At 53.1% G+C, this 26,691-nt stretch overlaps 3 pseudogenes across 5 annotated transcripts in view; 2 read left to right on the forward strand and 1 right to left on the reverse strand.

Moving 5' to 3' along the window:
* LOC308572042 (E3 ubiquitin-protein ligase TRIM56 pseudogene) overlaps positions 1-15,116 on the forward strand; it is a 49,350-nt pseudogene extending 34,234 nt beyond the window's left edge. The window contains exon 3 of the transcript XR_014013407.1: positions 14,322-15,116. The product of XR_014013407.1 is annotated as an E3 ubiquitin-protein ligase TRIM56 pseudogene (transcript). The remainder of the gene's footprint in view (positions 1-14,321) is intronic.
* LOC308572040 (E3 ubiquitin-protein ligase TRIM56 pseudogene) lies at positions 9,198-15,116 on the forward strand (annotated as a pseudogene). Of its 3 annotated transcripts, XR_014013413.1 has the most exons (3): positions 9,198-9,290; positions 10,703-13,793; positions 13,846-15,116. The product of XR_014013413.1 is annotated as an E3 ubiquitin-protein ligase TRIM56 pseudogene (transcript). The 3 variants fall into 3 exon arrangements; XR_014013412.1 differs by having other exon boundaries at positions 10,703-15,116; XR_014013414.1 differs by having other exon boundaries at positions 9,214-9,290; positions 10,718-15,116.
* Positions 15,117-21,936: 6,820 nt separating this feature from the next.
* LOC308572043 (E3 ubiquitin-protein ligase TRIM56 pseudogene) lies at positions 21,937-25,829 on the reverse strand (annotated as a pseudogene). The gene is made up of 2 exons (XR_014013415.1): positions 25,701-25,829; positions 21,937-24,280 (listed from the first exon to the last, which is right to left on the reverse strand). The product of XR_014013415.1 is annotated as an E3 ubiquitin-protein ligase TRIM56 pseudogene (transcript).
* Positions 25,830-26,691: the final 862 nt, after the last annotated feature.

The following is a 26,691-nucleotide window of genomic DNA, read 5'->3' on the forward strand; positions in this document are numbered from 1 at the left end:
ATGCAACAGGAGTTGCGTAACTTGCGGTCGGCTGACTGTGCGCACCCCTGCTTGCGCGTGTGTGTCATGGAAAGAGGCTAGATGCAGCTGGGGCAGCCTGCTTTGGTTTCAGGAGATCTTGCTGATTAAGAGGATTAAAAAGGAAAGGTTTCACCGTCTTGAGTTCAAGTTCAGAGCTTGGAGGAGAAGAATCGAAGGAGGGCCACACCGAGCAGAAACCGCCAAGTTCACTGGCATCGGCTCTGCCACCCTGGCTGGGCGGAGGGCCATGAGCAGGGCAGAAAGGGCAGTGCCCCACCCCAGCAACTGGCATTTGGAGGTAGACTGCCTCTGAATAGGGAGGTTTCGCTTAGCTAGCGTGTCTTGTAGCTCAGTCCTCCTCTTCAAGCCTGCCCAGTCCAGCCAACCAGATGTTCTCCAGATGTTGGGCCGGTGGGCTTTCTGCTGGAACTCCATGGGCTCATCTTAGAGCTGAGTTGGGTCTCCCCTTGATAGCAGCCAGACTTGATTTAGCTCATCTCAGATACTAAATGCCTTTGAGGACCATATTTTCACCAAGCTCTGCTGGTTGGAGCAGCTACGGGCAGGAGGCTGGTGCCCCAAAGTGTCAGACTCTCCAAAATGAGAAATATTTATCTCTGAGTTTGCATGATCTTAGAAACTGGATCTTTGACCACGAAGCCGGCCAAGGCAGGGCCATCCTTTATCGCTGCCCATTGTTCTGTTTGGTACCCTCAAATTAAGGACATCCATTCAGGGCCTCACTGCCTTGAGATGCCGACTTTTCCACAGTTACGCAGGGCCTTGGTTGAACTTGGATTTCAATAGGTGCTCAGAGGGGAGAAATCTTGGAGTAGCACACATGGAACAGAAATGCACTTATGTAGTCGGGGTGAGGATATCATTCACTATTGGTGCCTCCTCCGTAAGAGGTCCAGAGCGGGGCAGCACCAGAACAGGCCTTTTCGGCAATCTCCATTTGTGGAATACTTTGTGTTTTTGTTTTTATGTTGTGATTTTAGGTTGTGAACTTCCCTGAGATCTACAGGTGTAGGGTTCGTATACTACTACTACTACTACTACTACTACTACTACTACTACTACTAATACAGTGGTACCTCGGGTTAAGTACTTCATAGAATCATAGAAACATAGAATCATAGAGTTGGAAGAGACCACAAGGGCCATCGAGTCCAACCCCCTGCCAAGCAGGAAACACCATCAGAGCACTCCTGACATATGGTTGTCAAGCCTCTGCTTAAAGACCTCCAAAGTAGGAGACTCCACCACACTCCTTGGCAGCAAATTCCACTGTCGAACAGCTCTTACTGTCAGGAAGTTCTTCCTAATGTTTAGGTGGAATCTTCTTTCTTGTAGTTTGGATCCATTGCTCCGTGTCCGCTTCTCTGGAGCAGCAGAAAACAACCTTTCTCCCTCCTCTATGTGACATCCTTTTATATATTTGAACATGGCTATCATATCCCCCCTTAACCTCCTCTTCTCCAGGCTAAACATGCCCAGCTCCCTTAGCCGTTCCTCATAAGGCATCGTTTCCAGGCCTTTGACCATTTTGGTTGCCCTCCTCTGGACACGTTCCAGTTTGTCAGTGTCCTTCTTGAACTGTGGTGCCCAGAACTGGACACAGTACTCCAGGTGAGGTCTGACCAGAGCAGAATACAGTGGCACTATTACTTCCCTTGATCTAGATGCTATACTCCTATTGATGAGGCCCAGTATTGCATTGGCTTTTTTAGCTGCCGCGTCACACTGTTGGCTCATGTCAAGTTTGTGGTCAACCAAGACTCCTAGATCCTTTTCACAGGATACTTAATTCATTCTGGAGGTCCGTTCTTAACCTGAAACTGTTCTTAACCTGAAGCACCACTTTAGCTAATGGGGCCTTCTGCTGCTGCCAGAGCACGATTTCTGTTCTCATCCTAAAGCAAAGTTCTTACCCCGAGGTATTATTTCTGGGTTAGCGGAGTCTGTAACCTGAAGCGTATGTAACCCGAGGTACCACTGTACTACTAATAGTTGATTTGCAATTTAAATACGGTGCCCAGAGAAAAATTTATAACTCCACTTCTGGTTCTTGGATTGATCCTTCCAGGAACTGATAGTTGACCTCTTAGCCGATAAATACATAAAAATTACACACCAGGCAGCCAGATTTGCTCTGGCAGCTAAGAAGATTTGCTCCAGTTAGGTTAATGCATTGTGATTTTAATTTTGACACCAAATTATAGACTTCCAGCATCCTGTCCTCACAGTGGCCAATCAGATGAAGCTTTCCTGTTTCCACCTATTGGTATTCAGAAGCATCGCTGCCTCCAACTTATTATTATTACTCCAACTTTGGAGGCAGAGCAAAACCATCCTGTCTAGTGTTAATGGAGAAATGTGAGGGCTCCCTTGGACAAAAAACAAGGACACCAGCCAGGAATCCCAGAGCAAAACAGCAGCCAGGAGGCTTGGTCTTGATTGAAGACTGTCGCCACAGGACTCCCACCTGCCACCAGGTGGAACAAGATGGAAGCCCCCAACAAAAGAGAACCCAAACTTTGATTAGCTGCTAATCCCCATGCTACCCCCCCAAAACAACAACAACAACAACAACAACAACAACAACAACAACAACAACAACAACAACAATAACAATTTATTTGTACCCTGCCCATCTGGCTGGGTTTCCCCAGCCACTCTGGGCAGCTTCCAACAAAGATGAAAAATACATTAAAATGTCACACATGAAAAACTTCCCTGAACAGGGCTGCCTTCAGATGTTAGGTGGTTATTTGCGGGCACACGCACTAAACCCTGTCTGTGGCAATGCCTTTTTGCTCCACTAGATCGTTCTCCCTTGCATGTATAATCAAGACCCTTGGAGGGCCATTGGTCGCTGCGGCACTACGCAGCATGGGCATCAAGCTCTGCCAACGCATGCCCTGCTGGGCCAACCAATAAAAGCGTACCTTGGGGTGGATGTTAAGGTTATGGCCACGATTTTGAGACTGTGCATAATCCGCTGCCCAATGGACTATGCTGTGGCCTGTCACCCAGGTCTTCATGGTGGGCAAACCTGTAAGACAATTAAATTGCAAGTGATAAGGAGGAGGAGCCGGGACGAATGTAGCTTTTGTAGGCTGCCGAACGCCACCGCCCCAGTGTCTTGATGTGTGCGGGATCCCAACCCTCCATCGCCGCTGTATCATTCCCTGATATGGAACGTGTGCCCGTAATATTCCTGGGGACTAACACCACAAGCAGATAAGGCTTTGCGTAAAACCACTGTGAATTGTGATCGAGTCAACAGGCGCGTGTTTGAGTGAATGAAGAAAGGGCCCTTGGACTGGGGCTGGACCCTGAAGAAGCGGCGTGTGTCACGATATGGGCAGGGAACCGCCTGTTCCGTCGAGGGCAGCGCAAGCGTGACCCCTTTCCGCAATTGGTCAGTTTTTGAGGACCGAATCTTGACATTCAACGTATGCCCAGAGAACTTGATGTCGTTGTCTGCCAACCCTGATTGCAGGGGCCCAGCCAAACACTCCCCAATGCACATGGCACCCAAAAAGGCTAGGGAGAATGCTGTCCGATAGAGACAAGTTTCAAAATTTGACCAGCAGATCTCTGGTAGTTTTTTCCAAATTAGATTAAGTTTATCTATGGTGATAGGCTTCCTGCTATCCTGATGTGGGGGAATGACATGCCGCCACCCAGCCAGTAACTTCTTGACATGGAAGCTGTCACAGGGGTCTGGCCAATGACGGACTTTACAAAAGAAAGAAATAGCTGCCCTGTAAAGCATTAAAGTTTTTATGGCAAGGCCCTTGCACTTTAGGAGCACCAAGAACTGAAGCACCTCCTCCTCGGATGTGCGACATGTTGCAGAGCCACAAAAGCGCCCAAAGGCATCCCAGGCCCTGGAATAAGAACGTCTAGTGGAGGGTGGTATTGCTGCCAATACTCCCTGGTTTACTTCTCGCTTCCAATCTCCCACAGATCGTTTGGGAAGGTGTCCGGGGACTGGGCTGCTTCTGGTGCCATCGCGCGGAAACGCTCCATCTGGAAACGAGACAGGGCATCAGCGATGTTATTGATAAGGCCAGGTATGAAGCGGGCAGTGAAAGAAATATTGTGCTGCAGGCACTCCAGCACAAACAGGCGCAGGACCCTTATGACCCTCTGGGACTTTGCTGACTGCCTAGCTATAACTTACCACCACTTGATTGTCGGACCAGAAACAGACCCTGCAATTCGAGAAGAGGGTTCCCCAGATGCAAATGGCAACTAGAATAGGAAAGAACTCCAGAAAGGTTAAATCCCGAGTAATGCCTGCTGTGTGCCAAGAAGATGGCCATGGCTGGGCACACCAATGTCCACTGAAGAACACGCCAAAGCCACAGAGGCCAGAAGCACCAGAATGAACCTGGAATTCCACCCCAGGGTTAAGGCTCTTCTGCCAAAATGAAACCCCGTTATAATCCTGCAGGAATGGAAGCCAAACCCTCAGATCGCCCTTTATCTGCTTTGTCACCCTGATGTGATGGTGGGGGGCTACCCCCCCGGCCATGAGCCGAGCCAGATGGGCACAAAAGGCACGGCCTGGCACCACTACTCTACATGCAAAATAAAGATGACCCAATAGGGATTGCACCTGGCAAAGGGTGGTCTTTTGAACCCCAAGCATTGCCTCCAGAAACACTTTCAAGGATTCCAGCTTGGTCTGTGGGAGGCGCGACGACTGCCGAATTGTGTCCAATTCAATACCCAAGTAGGAAAGGATAGTCGAAGGGCCCTCGGTCTTGTCAGTAGCCAGAGGTATGCCAAAGTCAGCTGCAAGGCGCATGAATGTAGTTAGGGAGAGAGTGCAGTCAGGGGAGTCTGGGGTCGCCATAATGAGAAAGTCATCTAAGTAATGGGTGATGAAAGGGGAACCAGATGTGGTTTTGAAGGCCCATGCAATGAATGTGCTGAAGGTTTCAAAGGCCGCGCAGGCCACAGAGCAGCCCATGGGCATAGCCTTGTCAAAATACCAGCTATCCCTGAATTTGAGTCCTAGAAGCCAAAATTCTTCAGGATGAACCGGGAGCAGGCGGAAGGCTGACTCAATGTCACATTTTGCCATTGATCCTGGAAGGAAGAACAGCAAAAGAGGCTTGAGCCGAGGGGTCATCCTCTTTTCTCTTGGCCTTAGGCCCACCCCCGGCCAGAGGTCTGATGGGCAAATTTGGAAATCTTTCGGGCAGCATTCTCCCTAGCAGACACCGAAATCAAGTTCTCTGGGCATATGTTGAATGTCAAGATTCGGTCCTCAAAAACTGACCAATTGCGGAAAGGGGTCACGATTGCGCTGTCCCCAACGGAACAGGTGGGCCCCTGCCCATATCGCGACACACGCCACTTTGTCAGGATCCAGCCACAGTGCAATGGCCCTTTCTTCATTCACTCAAACACGCGCCTGTTGACTCAATCACAATTCACAGCGGTTTTACGCAAAGCCTTATCTGCTTGTGGTGTTAGTCCACAGGGATATTCTGGGCACTGCTTCCATATCGGGGCTGCCAATTCAGTGGCAATACAGGGTTGGGACCCCACACACATCAAGACATTGGGGCGCTGGCGTTCAGCAGCCTACAAAAGGTTACCTGCCAAGGCCTGTGCCAAGTTTCCCATTTCTGAAATTCAATAAAGTTGTGGCCAATTTGAACCCATACTCTGGTCTCTTGTCTTATAATTTGGGAAAAGGGGTAGGCACCATAGACAGGGTTTAGCGCGTGTGCCCGCAAACAACTACCTAACATTTAGAAGGCATCTGAAGGCAGCCCTGTTCAGGGAAGTTTTTAATGTGTGACATTTTAATGTATTTTTCATCTTTGTTGGAAGCTGCCCAGAATGGCTGTTGAAACCCAGCCTGATGGGCGGGTTACAAATAATAATATTTTATTATTATTATTATTATTATTATTATTATTATTATTATTATTATTGTCAGGGGGTAACATGGGGATTAGCAGCTAATGAAAGTTTGGGTTCCCTTTTGTATGGGGCTTCCACCTTGTTCCACCTGGTGGCAGGTGGGAGTCCTGTCACGACAGTCTTCAATCAAGACCAAGCCGACTGGCGGCTGTTTTGCTCTGGGATTCCTGGCTGGGGTCCTTGTTTTTTGTCCAAGGGAGCCCTCAGATTTCTCCTTTAACAGAATTGCCACCCCCGAGCCCCCCCGCCATCCCGTTGTCGCAACCTTCCAGTCCCGTGGCACCTTGCGCAGAGGTGCCCAAACGTTTTTTCAAAGAAAGCCAGATTTCATGAAGTGCACATGCGTGAGGGCCGACCAAAGCTTTCTATACGATTTTACCCCAATGTTGTTGAACTCTTTGTTGATTCAAGTTGAGCTTTTTTGGGGGGGGTTACCCCAGTAAATAAACTAGGCGCCAGATTAAACCTTTGGACTTTGAACATACCTGCCCTTGCGGAATCCTCCGCCCCCTGTGAGCGTCAAATTCGCTTTCACTTCCGCGCGGTGACACTTCCAGCCCCACATCTCGGGGGCGACCTCCCAGGGGAGGGCAAACAGAGAGGACCCCCAGCCCAGCTGCTGCTCCGAGGTAGGGGCTCCTTCGCGGGCAGGCGGGCAAGCTGCCAGCCAGTCAGTAGTCGCCCCCCAGATATGGGGTTCGGGGGTGAACTTTGGCATGGAGACCTTAGGAGGGTTAGGGTCCGCCGGGGTGGGTCGGGGGGCGGTCCTTTGCTCCCTGGATCCCGGGGAAGGGGAGGTCATGCTGGTCGCAAGGGCCTCGATGAGAGCTGGGCAAGGGTCCCCTGCCGGTGCCAGGAGTCTCCTGGGGACCCAGATGTCCTGCCCCCTAACCCCCACTCCCATTGGACGTGTTGTAAAAACCAGGGGTCGCCTGTGAGGCTCAACCCACGGAGAGTGGGTTTCCCCGTGTTTGTGGCTGTGCGCTCCTGTGCGCGCCTTCCTACCTAGCGCACTTATGGACGTGCGCTTATTGTACAGAGCCTCGATTTCCTTACATCAGGTGCAAGGGCTCCTCCTCCTGCCTCCCGGGGACACCTCGATCCGGGGAGCCCCCTCTCACGTCAGGCTCCTAGCGGGAGGAAAGGGGGGAGCCCCAGCAGGGCTCTCCAGGTGTTGCTGGACTCCCGCTCCCTCCCTGGAGAACACCGGCCTTGCAGGGAATTCAAACGTCCAGCCATATCTGGTGTTTGCAGAACTTTTGTCCCAAGAGGACTGGACAAAGTCAGGGAGGAGGGAGGCTGTCCTTGGCTCCGAGCCACAATATAGACTCTGCTGTGCCTTAGGGAATGGTGACCCGCTCCACTGTCAAACTGCTCCTACTGTCAGAAAGTTCTTCCTGATGTTTACGCTGCAATGTCCTTTCTTGTAACTGAACTCCTTTGTAACTGAACTCAGGCTTGCTTCATTTCCCATGTGGGAGCCCTGGAGATGTTTGAAGATAGCTACCATATCTCCTCTCAGTCTCCTCTTTTCCATGTCCCTCAACCGCTTCTCATCAGGCGGGGTATAAATAAAAATTATTATTATTATTATTATTATTATTATTATTATTATTATTATTATTATTTATTCATTTGTAAGCAAGAAGGAACACAGTCGAGGACCCCCCCCCCTTCAACCTATGAACAAATCTGGCTTTGGGCATTTGGATACTTTTACCGTGATACCTTGGGTTAAGAACTTAATTTGTTCTAGAGGTCTGTTCTTAACCTGAAACTGTTCTTAATCTGAAGCACCACTTTAGCTAACAGGGTCTCCCACTGCCGCTGCTCCGCCGCTGCACGATTTCTGTTCTCATCCTGAAGCAAATTTCTTAACATGGGATAGCAGAGTCCGTAACCTGAAGCGTATGTAACCCAAGGTACCACTGTATTGCCATTCCCTTGATATAACAGGCTACCTTGCCTTGTAACCATGTCTTGTTTAATCATTATGCCTATGCTATACATAGTTCCAGTTGCTACTTTCCACACAATCACATGCCTGTGGTTTATTTCCCCCCCCCCATTTTATTTCATGCCTGCTTTTGCAGATGTGGGAAGCTGATTTTGGGCACCCATCTGTCTCGGGAGACAATGGAGGAGTGCGCCTTCAGGGGTGAAGCCAAACTGTTGGAAGGTTGCAGCATCTGCTGGGGCTGTAGACACTGATACATGAGACGAGTTTTTATTGCAGCAGGGGCAGATGAGGGCGTCCAGTTACGCTGCTGCAGATGGACCACCGCCTTTCTTCTCTCTGAGCTCCCCTTAAGTCGTCATTTCCACTCCCCCACCCCCAAAAATATTGCTGCTACAATGCCTTTTTATTTATGCTTTGCACATATATATTTATATACAGGCAGGGGCAAATAAGACTGTTGGTGTACATTAAAAAAAAATTGGTAACTGCCTCCCCATACGTTAGACGTCTTGAGCATTGTTTTAAGTCTTCATTTCCACTCCACCACCCCAAAAAATATTGTGGCTAAAATGTCTTTTTATTTAAGCTGTGCACATATATATATATAAAGCAGAGACATCACCTTGCCAACAAAGGTCCGTATAGTGAAAGCTCTGGTTTTCCCAGTAGGGATGTATGGAAGTGAGAGCTGGACCCTAAAGAAGGCTGATGGCCGAAGAATGGATGCTTTTGAACTTTGGTGCTGGAGGAGACTCTGGAGAGTCCCATGGACTGCAAGAAGATCAAACCTCTCCATTCTGAAGGAAATCAGCCCTGAGTGCTCACTGGAAGGAGATAACTTAGATAACTCCTCAGGGGGTGGTCCAGCTTGGATGCCCCAAGAGGAGACGGGTTGCGAGGCTCAAAGGGAGCGAGGAGAGCCGAGACCTTCCATTGCGGAACCAGCTCGGAGCCCCCCGCGACCCCCTTGTCGCAACCTCCCAGCCCCGCTGCGGCTTGCGCAGGGGTGCCCAAACTTTTCTCAAAGAGAGCCAGATTTGATGAAGTGAACATGCGTGAGGGCCGACCACAGCTTTCTTTACGGTTTTACCCCAATGTTGTTGAACTTTTTTGTTGATTCAAGTTGTTGAGCTTTTAGGCGGGGTTTTACCCCAGTAAATAAACTAGGCGCCGTATTAAACCTTTGGACTTTTAACATACCTGCCCTTGCGGAATCCTCCGCCCCCTGGGAACCAAACCTAGCATCAGATTCGCTTTCGCTTTCGTGCAGTGACGCTCCCCGCCCCACATCTCGGGGGCGAGCTCCGGGGGAAGGGCAAGCGGGGAGGACCCCCAGCCCAGCTGCCGCTCCGAGGTAGGGGCTCCTTCGCGGGTGGGCGGACAAGCTGCCAGCCAGCCGGGAGTCGCCCCCCAGATATGGGGTTCGGGCGGCGGCCTTTGGCGCGGAGACCTTCGGAGGGTTAGGGGCGGCCGGGGTGGGTCGGGGGGCGGTCCTTCTCTCCCTGGATCCCGGGGAAGGGGAGGTCACGCTGGTCGCAAGGGCCTCGATGAGAGCTGGGCAAGGGCGCCCCCGCCGGGGCCAGGAGTCTCCTGGGGACCCAGAAGTCCTGCCCCCTAACCCCCACTCCCGTTGGACGTGTTGTAAAAACCAGGGGTCGCCTGTGCAGCTCAACCCACGGAGAGTAGCGCTTTCAACCCCGTGTGTGGGTTTCCCCGTGTTTGTGGCTGTGCGCTCCTGTGCGCGCCTTCCTACCTAGCGCACTTACGGACGTGCGCTTCTTGTACAGAGCCTTGGTTTCCTTACATCAGGCGCAAGGGCTCCTCCTCCTGCCTCCCGGGGACACCCCGATCCGGGGAGCCCCCTGTCACCCCAGCCTCCTAGCGGGAGGAAAGGGGGGAGCCCCAGCAGGGCTCTCCAGGTGTTGCTGGACTCCCGCTCCCTCCCTGGAGAACACTGGCCTTGCAGGGAATTGAAAAGTCCAGCCATATCTGGTTTTTGCAGAACTTTTGTCCCGAGAGGACTGGGGAAAGTCAGGGAGGAGGAGGCTGTCCTTGGCTCCGAGCCACAATATAGACTCTGCTGTGCCTTAGGGAATGGTGATCCGCTCCACTGTCAAACTGCTCCTACTGTCAGAAAGTTCTTCCCGATGTTTACGCTGCAATGTCCTTTCTTGTAACTGAACTCAGGCTTGCTTCATTTCCCATGTGGCAGCCCTGGAGATCTTTGAAGATAGCTACCACATCTCCTCTCAGTCTCCTCTTTTCCATGTCCCTCAACCGCTTCTCATCAGGCTTGGTTTCTAGACCTTTGATCATCTTGGTAGCCCTTCACTGCATACCTTCCAGCTTGTCAATACAGATGTACCTCGGGTTACAGACGCTTCAGGTTACGCACTCCGCTAACCCAGAAATAGCACCTTGGGTTAAGAACTTTGCTTCTTGTGCTCTGGTGGCACAGCAGCAGTGGGAGGCCCCATTAGCGAAAGTGGTACTTCAGGTTAAGAACAGTTTAAGGTTAAGAACAGACCTCCAGAACGATTTAAGTATTTAACCCGAGGTACCACTGTATCCTCCTTAAATTGTGCTGCCCTGGACTTCTGATGATGCCGCCTAAAATCACATTTGTCTTTTTTTGCTGCTGCATCACAGCGTTGACTCATATTGTGGTTTACTAAAACCCCTGGATCCTTTTCACAGTGCGCTCTCTCTCTCTCTCTCTCTCTCTCTCTCTCTCTCTCTCTCTCTCTCTCTCTCTCTCCCTTCAAGGCAACCTCCCTGCAGCAGGGACCACCCCACCATGGCGGCCAAGGCCCCGTCCCTCTCCGAAGCCCTCACCAGCGGCTTCCTGACCTGCACCATCTGCCTGGAGCGCCTTCGCCGCCCCAAGATCCTGCCCTGCCTGCACAGCTACTGCCAGGAGTGCCTGCGGAAGTTGGCAGGAGGCCGGAAGGAGCTTCAGTGCCCCGAGTGCCGTGAGCGGGTGGCCCTCCCAGAGGGGGGCGTGGGTGCTCTCCGGACCAACTTCTTCATCAACGGCCTGCTGGACCTGGTCCACCCCACGGGGGAGGCAGAGCTCACCTGCAGCCTCTGCCCGCTCATCGGCCAGGAGGCTGGCCGGCCGGCCGTCTCCCGCTGCCTGGACTGTGCTGACGACATGTGCCGGGACTGCGCCAGCGGGCACCGCTGCTCCCGCCTCACCCACCTCCACCGCGTGGTGGCCATGGAGGACTACCTCTCCGGGGAGCACGACGAGGAGATCCGGAAGCGCCAGGCGCTGCAGTGCAAGGAGCACACCGGCGAGGAGCTGCGCTTCTTCTGCACGCCTTGCGCCGTCGTCCTCTGCCGGGAGTGCCGGCTGGGGGCCCACCTCCAGCACCCTTGCCTGCCCCTGGCTGAGGCGGCCCAGGCCCGCCGGCCGGTCATCGTGGAGCTCCTGGCCGGGGTGGAGGAGACGGTGCAGGTCATCCGGGCGGGGAGGGCCAGCCTGGAGAGGGAGGCTGCGCAGCTGCAGGGGCGCGAGGCTAGCATCCGGGATGCGGTGGAGCAAGCGTGCTCGCGGGCGGTGCAGCGGCTGCTGGCGCAGCAGGAGGAGGTCCTGGCCCAGCTGGCGGACTACGTGAGGGAGCGGCAGAAGGCCTGCCAGGCCCTCTGCTCCGATCTGGAGTTCCAAGAGCAGGTGGCCTCCAGCACCGTGGCCTTTGCCCAGAAGGTGCTGAGTCTGGGGAGGGAGGTGGAGATCGTCTCCCTGGAGCAGGTCATCTGTGAGCGTCTCAGGCATCTGCAGGGCTTCTCCTGGGAGCCGCTGGCCACCCGCCTGCCCTGCCTGGAGGTCAACGCTGAGATTGAGGGCAGCAGCCCCCGCCTGTTCCACCTGGAGTTCCGAGAGGAGAGCCCCACTGGAGTGCCGGAGGGCCCCAAGGAGGAGGCCACAAAAGGGGCCAAGAAGAAGACCCACCTGCCCTGCCTGGAGGTCAACGCTGAGATCCCCACTGGAGTGCCGGAGGGCCCCAAGGAGGAGGCCACAAATGGGGCCAAGAAGAAGACCCACCTGCCAGAGGGCCCCCAGGAGGCGGCCACAAAAGGGGCAAAGAAAGAGACCCACCTGCTCTGCTTGGAGGTCAACGCTGAGATCCCCACTGGAGTGCCGGAGGGCCACAAGGAGGCAGCCACAAAAGGGGCCAAGAAGAAGAGGAGGAAGCAACAGCAGCAAGTGCTGCCTGCCAAGGAGGGATTCCACATGACCACCCTCATCCTCAGGGGCTGCCAGCAAGCCGTAGCCCCTGTGCCTCCTCCCAAGGTCCCACGAACCCCCTTTCTGACACCCAAGCCGTCCTTCTCGTGTAGCTTCTGCGTCAAGATCCCCAGCGACCAGAAGTGCCCCCTGGTCACAGGGCTCTGCCCCTTTGGCTCTGGAGAGCTTCTTGTGGCCGACAAGCAAAACCAGAATCTGAAGCGCTTCTCCCTGCAGGGGGAGTTCAAGGGCACTGTCCCTGTCCCCAGTGGCGTGGCCCCGGTCAGCGTGGCCGTTGTGGGCAGCAAGGTGGCCTTCACGGCCGGCTCCTGCCTCTACCTCCTGAATGGTGAGGGTGACCTGGTGTGGCAGAAGGCCCTGGGGCGGGGGCAGGCCAGCCATGCCGTGGTGGGGCTGGGGGGAGACCGTATGGCAGTGTGTGTGGCTGGGCAGTTGGAGGTGTACGACCTGGAGGGGCAGCTGCTGGAGAAGATTGTGCCTGAGGACAGTGCAGAGAGGTGCCTTGTCTTCCTGGCCAACCACAAGGACGGCTTTGTAGGCTCGGACTGGTACCACCGCAGCGTGGTCCTGTTCACCAGGACGGGGCAGCTGGTGGCCGAGTGCTCTGAGGAGCAGCTGGGCGAGTGCCAGCCGGGGGGCGTTTGTGCCGACGCCACGGGCATCATTTACGTGGTCTTGCGGGAGCTGAACAAGGTGGTGGCCTTCTCTCCCAGTGGGAAGAAGTTGGGGGCGTTCCTCACTGTCAAGAACAGCATCGACCGACCGCGGGTGGCCACAGTGCCTAGGAAGCGGCTCTTTGCCGTGGCTCTGAGCAATGGCACCATCCACATCTTCCGGATCAGGTATCAGGGCAAGTGAGACAGAGAAAGGGCAAGGGAGGGGGGTTAAAAGCTGTATGTCCCAGAGTTAAGGACCCAAGGCAGACTGGAGTGCCCAAGGTGAGCAATGGTGTGTGTAGAAGAGTAAAAGCAGCAGTTCCTCCCGCCTGCCCTCCTGTCTGGATTGGGTCGGCTCCCAGAGTTGTGCTTTACTTACCTGGGGTTGTTGTTCCCAAGGGCGGCCACCAGAGGGCAATGTGGAAATGATAGAACCTGGCAAAGATCGTCTAACTGCCAAAGTTTATATTCCTTTTGTCCTCTCGGGAAAATCAGGGGCACGACAAAGTCCAGAGGATGTGAGGGACGATAATGTTGCTTTTTTTCACCAAATATCAAAAAGGCTGCAACGGCAGGCAGCAGCAAAGACCTGCATACTCTTATATTTAGACCAGCTTGCGGTCAGGATGCTCGTAAATGGGACGGTTTGTTTGTATACCAAAAAATTGCCCTTTTCCCTTATGGGGTATCCAAGAGCCCATACAGAGTCCTTACGTAGGTTCCCTATTGGTAGGAGAAGATAACAGAGGCCAACCAGAGAATATTGAGAAGCAAAGCAGCTAGTAAGCTTGATCTTTATTGATCTGTTGCAACAGGGTGTTCCGCTCACACGCAGGAAAGGAGGAGGAACCCAGAACAATGGCGTGCAAGGCCTTATATAGACTTTTGAAATTGCCACCCTGTAGATCAAGACCACCCCCAGAAACACCATTCATACATCACAGAAGGGGTGTAGCTCAAGACCACCACCCCAGACACATCATACCTACGTCACAGGAAAGGTGGTCTACAGCAGAAATCTGAGTGCCTTGTTTACCTCCTGTCTGCCAGGTTACCTATTTAATGGTCACTTGATTGGATACCCTGGGGAGCCTGGCCAATCTTTTGTAATGATAAATACTTAGTTCCCAAGCCAGGTCACAGGCTCACACCCTATTCATATCTTAAGTGTGCCCTTAAGACAGGATTTGTGAGGAAAGAAACAATGGGGAAGTTTCCCACTTTGACCTTGCAGAGAAATCATTTGCTCAGTTTGGGAATCAAAATGGTTTCAGGTCGGTCTTCCTGTGCTGATCTATGTATGTGCTTGGTTGGTACACTTATGAACATTTAACATATACCCAAGACCTCAAAATTCCTATCACAATACTTCAACAGGTATAGAACTTGTTTACACCTGTTAGTGGTCAGGATGTGGCTTTGTCTCTTGAGTCAATGTGTGAAAACCATAGAAAGCATGGACCAAATAAGGAGAAAGGTAAACAGGAGGGGTGGTCCTCGAAATCAGAGTGATGGGAGATGTCGACAAAAGCGGGGATTTTAGTAGGGAAATTAGGCGGTCGTGATGGGCTGTAAACCTTGCAGTACCCAGCCAGTGGGGAGACGAGGGAGGGAACCTGCGCTTCAGATATAGGGAATATAAGCTTATGCTTTGTCAATTTTCGGTGTGCCTGCTTTGGACACCCGCTCTTGCAAGGACATATTGTATTCAACAAACTCTCTGCTTTTTCACCAATTTTATTCAGATTATGGGATTAAGGGTCTTAGGAGCCACTTTTTAAAAACTTCTGACAGAGGAGGACCCCTCTGACAAGATGGTGGGCACCATAACCTTTCCAAAGTGCCTTTTCTGCTCTCAGGAGGAAACTCGGGTCTTGGCCAGGTGTTTTGCAAAAGGGTGGCAGAATCCATTACGCAGGAGGGCTCTCGGATTTGGTCTGCTGGTGTGGCCACCTTCCAGCTGCTAAATGGGGCATAACACAACACAACAGAGTGTGTGTAATTGGAGCGCGAATCTGACAGTGTGGGGCAGGATATTAAGCCTGAACGTTATATTCATTTGCACCCCAAGGAGACCATCACTGAGTGGGGATCCCGTCTGTGCCTTCCGGAACAATCTGACAGAAGAACATGATTTGTAACTCTGCTGTGGTCACCATCCCTCTCTCATTTTTCTATAAATATCATTCAATAATAAAACAAACATGTATATTTGCATCTTTGCAAGAGAGGACAATTGTATATGAACTGAAATAAAGAGTCTGGATAAAAACTTCCTGCAGTTCTGATATTTTTGTCCTGGGATGCTTTCAGGTGGGAACTTAATATGTAAAAGGGCCACAGAAACATCCTGTATGAGAAGCATAAACTGCACAGCAAACAGCTGACTGGGAACCCCCCCCCCCATTTTTGAACATGCAGAAACTCCACTGGGAGCAGCCAGAGAGTCTGGGAGCAGGAGCTCACCTGTTCAGAAATGGGGCAGAATCTCACCATACAGCATATTGGAAACAACAATGAGCAGATATTTGTTTCATTCATTTGGCACCCCAAAGCAATTTACAATATATTATAACAACTAAATGAATTGCAAATATGGAAACTCTTCTTATATATATGAGAACAGCTTCAAACACCAATGCCTAAAATCAGTCGGATTCCAGTGCTGATACTGGCTGGAATAAAGATTGTATAATCATTGGAAAGGACCCTGAGAGTCATCTGGCAAACCCCCAGCAGTTTCATTTCCTTCTGACCTTTGATGACTTCAATCCATCTCTATGGAACACCCACACGGACCATGCATGTGTTTTTGTGTGTATTCTCACACACATAAATATATACATATGTGCAATTTGGGATCTCTCTCTATGCAGATGGTGATGATGGCAGAATCCTAGAATCGTAGATTTGGAGAGGACCCCAAAGGCCACCCAGCCCAGGCCCCTGCAATGCAGGAATCGTAGCCAGGATCCTGGAGGAGACTGCGGCCCCTGAAAGAAATATTCTGCTGCAACACAAGTGGGAGTCTTTAAGCCCCACTCCCAGGAGACTCTGGGCTGCTGTTGCTTTGATACAGCCTGAGGAGAAGGCTTTTGACGCTCCTAGTGTTGCAGGAATTTATGTATAGGTTGAGGGGGTTGCCCCTCCAGCAGATACCATGCACATGCAGCCCACTACCAAAATCAGCACAATCACTTTTGTGACTTGTGATTTGTCCCCACAAAACACTTCATCACAGTTTCTTCCTATCTGTTCAAAGGGCCTCTGCTGCACGATACCAAATGTAAGAATTCACTGATCAATGTATCTCTGTACTGGCTCACTGGGAAAACTTCAGAAATTCATCTAGACCTGTGAGCTCAGCTCCTCAGCAGCTCCTCTGCCTGAGTGATAATTCCTGGCATCCTGATACCTGAGTGCCAGACAGGTAGCCATTCCACAAATAACAAATTCAGATGAAGACAAAAGGGTGGGATTAACTTGGCTGGGAAACAGGGAAATGTAAAGATCTCTTTTGTTACACTCGATGGGTGTTTGGTGGAGGCCAAGGGGAACCATGGGGCAGGGTCCAGGATGCTCAGATTCCTGCCACCAGACCTCCCCTTTCACGTTATAACCGTGTTGTATGAGTGATGTATTAGTACATTTCCGAGCACAATTCAAAGTGCTGGTGTTGACCTTTAAAGCCATAAATGGCCATGGCCCGGTATACCTGAAGGAACATCTCCACCCCCATCGTTCTGCCAGGATTCTGAGGTCCAGCGCTGAGGGCCTTCTGGTGGTTCCCTCATTGCGAGAAGCAAAGCTATAGGGAACCAGGCAGAGGGCCTTCTCAGTAGTGGCACCTGCCCTGTGGAACGCCCTCCCAGCAGATGTCAAAGAGATAATATCTGTCCTCCCTTCCCCACAGGTGGGCGGGGTTTGTGGCACCGAGTGGGGCTCACCTGGGTGGGTGCCACCCACCTGCTTAAGCTGGCCTTTGACCCACCCTTGGCTAGTGAGGAAAATGGACGGCCGGCCGGGGGTGGGCCTAAGGCCAAGAGAAAAGAGGCTGACCCCTCGGATCAAACCTCTTTTGCTGTTCTTCCTTCCAGGATCAATGGCAAATTGCGACATTGTCTCAGCCTTCCGCCTGCTCCCGGTTCATCCTGAAGTTTTTTGTTTTCTAGGACTCAAATTCAGGGATAGCTGGTATTCTGACAAGGCTATGCCCATGGGTTGCTCTGTGGCCTGCGCGGCCTTTGAAACCTTCAGCACATTCATTGCATGGGCCTTCAAATCCACATCTGGTTTCCCCTTTCGTCATCCATTACTTAGATGACTTTCTTATTATTGCGGCCACAGACTCCCCTGACTGTGCTCTATCCCAGTGTTTCCCAACCGGTGTTCCGCGGCACACTAGTGTGCCGCCGAACATTGCCTTGTGTTCCGTGGGAGGGAGACGGGCGAGTCGGGCGGCGAGAGGCGGGGCGGCGGCGGCGGGGCTCCCGCACGCACCTTTCTGCGCCGCCGCGTCCCGCCTGAGCAGCAACAGGAGGAGGAGGAGGGAGGCCAGCGCCGGCCGGGTCCCCCGGGGGAGCGGGCGCTCCGGGCTGCTCACCATACCCCGCGTCTCGGGCGCAGCAGCCGGCAGTCCGAATGCATCCCGAGCCGCGCTGCTCTCGCCTTGCCTCCTTCTTCGCGCCTCCTCCCGGCTCGCGCGCCGTCCCTGCGCGGATCCGTCCAGCCTCCGGCCGCCGCCGCCGCCCCCTCCTGTTCCTCTCCTTCCCCCACCCACCAACCCGCACGGCGCGCTCCCACCGCCCCCGATGGGCGCAACCACTTCCGGGTCCGCTGCAGCCGCCCCTTCCCCGGCTCCGGCAGCCGAAAGTCCCCCAGCGGAGCCCGTCTGGCCGCTCCCCCCGCTCCCTGCCCACCTCCCGGAGTTGAGGCGCCCTCTTTCGTTGCTTCGCGGGGAGGGAAAAAACTTTAACTTTTGTGCGTCCCTCCCGGCGTGACGCTGCGCGCTGACGTCACGGGGCGGGGCTTTAATGGTGGTGTGCCGCGAGATTTTTTTCCGGTAAACAGGTGTGCCGTTGCCCAAAAACGTTTGGGAAACACTGCTCTATCCCTAGCTACATTCATGCGCCTTGCAACTGACTTTGGCATACCTCTGGCTGCTGACAAGACCGAGGGCCCTTCGACTCTCCTTTCCTACTTGGTTATTGAATTGAACACAATTCGGCAGTCATCGCGCCTCCCACAGACCAAGCTGGAATCCTTGAAAGTGTTTCTGGAGGCAATGCTTGGGGTTCAAAAGACCACCCTTTGCCAGGTGCAATCCCTATTGGTCATCTTAATTTTGCATGTAGAGTAGTGGTGCCAGGCCGTGCCTTTTGTGCCCGTCTGGCTCGGCTGATGGCCGGGGGGGTAGCCCCCCACCATCACATCAGGGTGACAAAGCAGATAAAGGGCGATCTGAGGGTTTGGCTTCCATTCCTGCAGGATTATAACGGGGTTTCATTTTGGCAGAAGAGCCTTAACCCTGGGGTGGAATTCCAGGTTCATTCTGGTGCTTCTGGCCTCTGTGGCTTTGGCGTCTTCTTCAGTGGACATTGGTGTGCCCAGCCATGGCCATCTTCTTGGCACACAGCAGGCATTACTCGGGATTTAACCTTTCTGGAGTTCTTTCCTATTCTAGTTGCCATTTGCATCTGGGGAACCCTCTTCTCGAATTCCAGGGTCTGTTTCTGGTCCGACAATCAAGTGGTGGTAAGTTATAGCTAGGCAGTCAGCAAAGTCCCAGAGGGTCATAAGGGTCCTGCGCCTGTTTGTGCTGGAGTGCCTGCGGGACAATATTTCTTTCACTGCCCGCTTCATACCTGGCCTTATCAATAACTTCGCTGATGCCCTGTCTTATTTCCAGATGGAGCGTTTCCATGCGATGGCACCATAGAATCATAGAATCATAGAGTTGGAAGAGACCCCAAGGGCCATCGAGTCCAACCCCCTGACAAGCAGGAAACACCATCAGAGCACTCCTGACATATGGTTGTCAAGCCTCTGCTTAAAGACCTCCAAAGGAGGAGACTCCACCACACTCCTTGGCAGCAAATTCCACTGTCGAACAGCTCTTACTGTCAGGAAGTTCTTCCTCATGTTTAGGTGGAATCTTCTTTCTTGTAGTTTGGATCCATTGCTCCATGTCCGCTTCTCTGGAGCAGCAGAAAACAACCTTTCTCCCTCCTCTATGTGACATCCTTTTATATATTTGAACATGGCTATCATATCACCCCTTAACCTCCTCTTCTCCAGGCTAAACATGCCCAGCTCCCTTAGCCGTTCCTCATAAGGCATCGTTTCCAGGCCTTTGACCATTTTGGTTACCCTCCTCTGGACACGTTCCAGTTGGTCAGTGTCCTTCTTGAATTGTGGTGCCCAGAACTGGACACAGTACTCCAGGTGAGGTCTGACCAGAGCAGAATACAGTGGCACTATTACTTCCCTTGATCTAGATGCTATACTCCTATTGATGCATCCCAGAATTGCATTGGCTTTTTTAGCTGCCACGTCACACTGTTGGCTCATGTCAAGTTTGTGGTCAACCAAGACTCCTAGATCCTTTTCACATGTACTGCTCTCAAGCCAGGTGTCACCCACCTTGTATTTGTGCCTCTCATTTTTTTTGTAAAGTGCAATACTTTACATTTCTCCCTGTTAAAATTCACCAGAAGCAGCCCAGTCTGCCAAAAAGAAAAGAGGCTGACCCCAGGATATCTGCTGCGGGTTTAACCACCCCCCCAACCTATACATATATTCCTGCAACAATTCCAGCCAGTATCAGCATTGGAATCAGACTGATTTTAGACATTGTTGTTTGAAACTGTTCTCTCATATACATACATACATATATATATATATATATATATATATATATATATATATATATATGAAGAGCTTCCATATTTGCAATTCTTTTAGTTGTTATAATATATTGTAAATTGCTTTGGGGTGCCAAATGAATGAAACAAATATCTGCTCATTGTTGTTTCCAATATGCTCTATGGAGAGATTCCGCCCCATTTCTGAACAGTTGAGCTCCTGCTCCCAGACTCTCTGGCTGCTCCCAGTGGAGTTTCTGCATGTTCAAAAATGGGGGGGGTGTTTCCCAGGCAGCTGTTTGCTGTGGAGTTTATGCTTCTCATACAGGATGTTTCTGTGGCCCATTTACATACTAAGTTCCCATCTGAAAGCAGTATAGGGATAGAGCGCAGTCAGGGGAGTCTGGGGTCGCCATAATAAGAAAGTCATCTAAGTAATGGGTCATGAAAGGGGAACCAGATGTGGATTTGAAGGCCCATGCAATGAATGTGCTGAAGGTTTCAAAGGCCACGCAGGCCACAGAGCAGGTAAGCCCCACTCGGTGCCACAAACCCCGCCCACCTGTGGGGAAGGGAGGACAGATATTATCTCTTTGACATCTGCTGGGAGGGCGTTCCACAGGGCAGGTGCCACTACTGAGAAGGCCCTCTGCCTGGTTCCCTATAGCTTTGTTTCTCGCAATGAGGGAACCACCAGAAGGCCCTCAGCGCTGGACCCCAGAGTCCTGGCAGAGCGATGGGGGTGGAGACGTTCCTTCAGGTATACCGGGCCATGGCCATTTATGGCTATAAGGTCAACACCAACACTTTGAATTGTGCTCGGAAATGTACTAATACATCACTCATACAACACGGTTATAACGTGAAAGGGGAGGTCTGGTGGCAGGAATCTGAGCATCCTGCCCCATGGTTCCCCTTGGCCTCCACCAAACACCCATCGAGTGTAACAAAAGAGATCTTTACATTTCTCTGTTTCCCAGCCCAGTTCATCACACCCTTTTGTCTTCATCTGGGTTTGTTTTTTCTGGAATGGCTACCTGTCTGGCTCTCAGGTATCAGGATGCCAGGAATTATCACTCAGGCAGAGTGGTTGCTGAGGAGCTGAGCTCACCTATCTATATGAATTTCTGAAGTTTTCCCTGTGAACCAGTACATAGATCCATTTGTCAGTGAATTCTTACATTTGGTATCGTGCAGCAAAGGCCCTTTGAATAGATAGAAAGAAACTGTGACAAAGTGTTTTGTGGTGACAAATCACAAAAGCCACAAAAGTGATTGTGCTGATTTTGGTAGTGGGCTGCATGTGCATGGTATCTGCTGGAGGGGCAACCCCCCCCAACCTATACATAAATTCCTGCAACACTAGGAGCATCAAAAGCCTTCTCCTCAGGCTGTATCAAAGCAACAGCAGCCCAGAGTCTCCTGGGAGTGGGGCTTAAAGACTCCCACTTGTGTTGCAGCAGAATATTTCTTTCAGGGGCCGCAGTCTCCTCCAGGATCCTGGCTACGATTCCTGCATTGCAGGGGCCTGGGCTGGGTGGCCTTTGGGGTCCTCTCCAAATCTACGATTCTAGGATTCTGCCATCATCACCACCTGCATAGAGAGAGATCCCGAATTGCACATATGTATATATTTATGTGTGTGAGAATACACACAAAAACACATGCATGGTCCGTGTGGGTGTTCCATAGAGATGGATTGAAGTCATCAAAGGTCAGAAGGAAATGAAACTGCTGGGGGTTTGCCAGATGACTCGCAGGGTCCTTTCCAATGATTCTGCAATCTTATTCCAGCCAGTATCAGCATTGGAATCCGACTGATTTTAGGCATTGTTGTTTGAAGCTGTTCTCATATATATATTTGCAATTCTTTTAGTTTTTATAATATATTGTAAATCAGTTTGTTCAAAAATGGGGGGGGGGTTTCCCAGGCCGCTGTTTGCTGTGGAGTTTATGCTTCTCATACAGGATGTTTCTGTGGCCCTTTTACATATTAAGTTCCCATCTGAAAGCATCCCAGGACAAAAATATCAGAACTGCAGGAAGTTTTTTATCCAGACTCTTTATTTCAGCTCATATACAATTGTCCTCTCTTGCAAAGATGCATATATACATGTTTGTTGAATGATATTTATAGGGGGGGGAGAGGAATGGTGATCACAAAAGAGATACAAAGTAAAGCCATGCTTTTAGTCTCCTACACACACCATTGCTCACCCTGTGTGACCATGGGCACTCCAATCTGCCTTGGGTCATTAACTCTGGGACATACAGCTTTTAACCACCCTCCCTTGCCCTTCGTCTGGCTCACTTGCCCTGATACCTGATCCGGAAGATGTGGACAGTGCCGTTGCTCAGAGCCACGACAAAGCGTCCCTCCCTAGCTACCGTGACCACCCGCGGTCGGTCGATGCTGTTCTCGGCAGTGAGGAACGCCCCCAACTTCTTCCCACTGGGGGAGAATGCCACCACCTCATTCAGCTCCCGCAAGACCACGTAAATGATGCCCATGATGTCAGCACAAACGGCCCCCGGCTGGCACTCGCCCAGCTGCTCCTCAGAGCACTCGGCCACCAGCTGCCCCGTCCTGGTGAACAGGACCACGCTGCGGTGGTACCAGTCCGAGCCTACAAAGCCGTCCTTGTGGTTGGCCAGGAAGACAAGGCACCTCTCTGCACTGTCCTCAGGCACAATCTTCTCCAGCAGCCGCCCCTCCAGGTCGTACACCTCCAACTGCCCAGCCACACACACTGCCATACGGTCTCCCCCCAGTGCTGCCACTGCATGGTTGGCCTGCCCCCGCCCCAGGGCCTTCTGCCACACCAGGTCACCCTTACCATTCAGGAGGTAGAGGCAGGAGCCGGCCGTGAAGGCCACCTTGCTGCCCACAACGGCCACGCTGACCGGGGCCACGCCACTGGGGACAGGGACAGTGCCCTTGAACTCCCCCTTCAGGGAGAAGCGCTTCAGATTCTGGTTTTGATTGTCGGCCACAAGAAGCTCTCCAGAGCCAAAGGGGCAGAGCCCCGTGACCAGGGGGCACTTCTGGTCGCTGGGGATCTTGACGCAGAAGCTACACGAGAAGAGAGGCTTGGGTGTCAGAAAGGGGGTTCCTGGGACCTTGGGAGGAGGCACAGGGGCTATGGCTTGCTGGCAGCCCCTGAGGATGAGGGTGGTCATGTGGAATCCCTCCTTGGCAGGTGGCACTTGCTGCTGTTGCTTCCTCCTCTTCTTCTTGGCCCCATTTGTGGCCTCCTCCTTGGGGCCCTCTGGCAGGTGGGTCTTCTTCTTGGCCCCATTTGTGGCCTCCTCCTTGGGGCCCTCTGGCAGGTGGGTCTTGTTCTTGGCCCCTTTTGTGGCCTCTTCCTTGGGGCCCTCTGGCAGGTGGGTCTTCTTCTTGGCCCCATTTGTGGCCTCCTCCTGGGGGCCCTCCGGCACTCCAGTGGGGCTCTCCTCCCGGAACTCCAGGTGGAACAGGCGGGGGCCGCTGCCCTCGATCTCAGCGTTGACCTCCAGGCAGGGCAGGCGGGTGGCCAGCGGCTCCCAGGAGAAGCCCTGCAGATGCCTGAGACGCTCACAGATGACCTGCTCCAGGGAGACGATCTCCACCTCCCTCCCCAGACTCAGCACCTTCTGGGCAAAGGCCGCGGTGCTGGAGGCCACCTGCTCTTGGAACTCCAGATCGGAGCAGAGGGCCTGGCAGGCCTTCTGCCGCTCCCTCACGTAGTCCGCCAGCTGGGCCAGGACCTTCTCCTGCTGCGCCAGCAGCCGCTGCACCGCCCGCGAGCACGCCTGCTCCACCGCATCCCGGATGCTAGCCTCGCGCCCCTGCAGCTGCGCAGCCTCCCTCTCCAGGCTGGCCCTCCCCGCCCGGATGACCTGCACCGTCTCCTCCACCCCGGCCAGGAGCTCCACGATGACCGGCCGGCGGGCCTGGGCCGCCTCAGCCAGGGGCAGGCAAGGGTGCTGGAGGTGGGCCCCCAGCCGGCACTCCCGGCAGAGGACGACGGCACAAGGCGTGCAGAAGAAGCGCAGCTCCTCGCCGGTGTGCTCCTTGCACTGCAGCGCCTGGCGCTGCCGGATCTCCTCGTTGTGCTCCCCGGAGAGGTAGTCCTCCATGGCCACCACGCGGTGGAGGTGGGTGAGGCGGGAGCAGCGGTGCCCGCGGGCGCAGTCCCGGCACATGTCGTCAGCGCAGTCCAGGCAGCGGGAGACGGCCGGCCGGCTGGTCTCCTGGCCAATGAGCGGGCAGAGGCTGCAGGTGAGCTCTGCCTCCCCCGTGGGGTGGACCAGGTCCAGCAGGCCGTTGATGAAGAAGTTGGTCCGGAGAGCACCCACGCCCCCCTCTGGGAGGGCCACCCGCTCACGGCACCCGGGGCACTGCAGCTCCTTCCGGCCTCCTGCCAACTTCCGCAGGCACTCCTGGCAGTAGCTGTGCAGGCAGGGCAGGATCTTGGGGCGGCGGAGGCGCTCCAGGCAGATGGTGCAGGTCAGGAAGCCGCTGGTGAGGGCTTCGGAGAGGGACGGGGCCTTGGCCGCCATGGCGGGGTGGTCCCTGCTGCAGGGAGGTTGCCTTGAAGGGAGAGAGAGAGAGAGAGAGAGAGAGAGAGAGAGAGAGAGAGAGAGAGCGCGCACTGTGAAAAGGATCCAGGGGTTTTAGTAAACCACAATATGAGTCAACACTGTGATGCAGCAGCAAAAAAAGACGAATGTGATTCTAGGCGGCATCATCAGAAGTCCAGGGCAGCACAATTTAAGGAGGATACAGTGGTACCTCGGGTTAAATACTTAATTCGTTCCGGAGGTCTGTTCTTAACCTGAAACTGTTCTTAACCTGAAGCACCACTTTAGCTAATGGGGCCTCCCGCTGCTGCTGTGCCACCAGAGCACAATTTCTGTTCTCATCCTGAAGCAAAGTTCTTAACCCAAGGTGCTATTTCTGGGTTAGCGGAGTGCGTAACCTGAAGCGTCTGTAACCCGAGGTACATCTGTATTGACAAGCTGGAAGGTATGCAGTGAAGGGCTACCAAGATGATCAAAGGTCTAGAAACCAAGCCTGATGAGAAGCGGTTGAGGGACATGGAAAAGAGGAGACTGAGCGGAGATGTGGTAGCCATCTTCAAACATCTCCAGGGCTGCCACATGGGAAATGAAGTAAGCCTGAGTTCAGTTACAAGAAAGGACATTGCAGCGTAAACATCAGGAAGAACTTTCTGACAGTAGGAGCAGTTTGACAGTGGAGCGGATCACCATTCCCTAAGGCACAGCAGAGTCTATATTGTGGCTCAGAGCCAAGGACAGCCTCCCTCCTCCCTGACTTTGTCCAGTCCTCTCGGGACAAAAGTTCTGCAAACACCAGATATGGCTGGACTTTTGAATTCCCTGCAAGGCCAGTGTTCTCCAGGGAAGGAGCGGGAGTCCAGCAACACCTGGAGAGCCCTGCTGGGGCTCCCCCCTTTCCTCCCGCTAGGAGGCTGGGGTGACAGGGGGCTCCCCGGATCGGGGTGCCCCGGGAGGCAGGAGAAGGAGCCCTTGCGCCTGATGTAAGGAAACCAAGGCTCTGTACAAGAAGCGCACGTCCGTAAGTGCGCTAGGTAGGAAGGCGCGCACAGGAGCGCACAGCCACAAACACGGGGAAACCCACACACGGGGTTGAAAGCGCTACTCTCCGTGGGTTGAGCCTCACAGGCGACCCCTGGTTTTTACAACACGTCCAACGGGAGTGGGGGTTAGGGGGCAGGACTTCTGGGTCCCCAGGAGACTCCTGGCCCCGGCGGGGGCGCCCTTGCCCAGCTCTCATCGAGGCCCTTGCGACCAGCGTGACCTCCCCTTCCCCGGGATCCAGGGAGAGAAGGACCGCCCCCCCGACGCACCCCGGCCGCCCCTAACCCTCCGAAGGTCTCCGCGCCAAAGGTCGCCGCCCGAACCCCCTATCTGGGGGGCGACTCCCGACTGGCTGGCAGCTTGCCGCCCACCCGCGAAGGAGCCCCTACCTCGGAGCGGCAGCTGGGCTGGGGGTCCTCCCCGCTTACCCTTCCCCCGGAGGTCGCCCCCGAGATGTGGGGCTGGAAGTGTCACCGCGCGGAAGCGAAAGCGAATTTGAAGCTCACAGGGGGCGGAGGATTCCCGCAAGGGCAGGTATGGTCACAGTCCAAAGGTTTAATACGGCGCCTAGTTTATTTACTGCGGTAAAACCTCGCCTAAAAGCTCAACAACTTGAATCAACAAAAAAGTTCAACAACATTGGGGTAAAACCGTAAAGAAAGCTTTGGTCGGCCCTCACGCATGTTCACTTCATCAAATCTGGCTCTCTTTGAAAAAACGTTTGGGCACCTCTGCGCAAGGCGCCGCGGGGCTGGGAGGTTGCGACAAGGGGGTCGCGGGGGGCTCCGAGCTGGTTCCGCAATGGAAGGTCTCGGCTCTCCTCGCTCCCTTTGAGCCTCGCAGCCCGTCTCCTCTTGGGGCATCCAAGCTGGACCACCCCGCCCGAGGAGTTATCTAAGTTATCTCCTTCCAGTGAGCACTCAGGGCTGATTTCCTTAAGAATGGAGAGGTTTGGTCTTCTTGCAGTCCATGGGACTCTCAAGAGTCTCCTCCAGCACCAGAATTCAAAAGCATCCATTCTTCGGCGATCAGCCTTCTTTATGGTCCAGCTCTCACTTCCATACATCCCTACTGGGAAAACCAGAGCTTTCACTATACGGACCTTTGTTGGCAAGGTGATGTCTCTGCTTTTTATATATATATATGTGCACAGCTTAAATAAAAAGACATTTTAGCCACAATATTTTTTGGGGTGGTGGAGTGGAAATGAAGACTTAAAACAATGCTCAAGACGTCTAACCGTATGGGGAGGCAGTTACCAATTATTATTTTTGTAATGTACACCAACAGTCGTATTTGCCCCTGCCTGTATATAAATATATATGCGCAAAGCATAAATAAAAAGGCATTTTAGCAGCAATATTTTTGGGGGTGGGGGAG

The sequence above is a fragment of the Podarcis bocagei genome (genome assembly GCF_964188305.1).
Source record: "Podarcis bocagei genome assembly, chromosome: 13".
Classification (NCBI taxonomy): domain Eukaryota; kingdom Metazoa; phylum Chordata; class Lepidosauria; order Squamata; family Lacertidae; genus Podarcis; species Podarcis bocagei.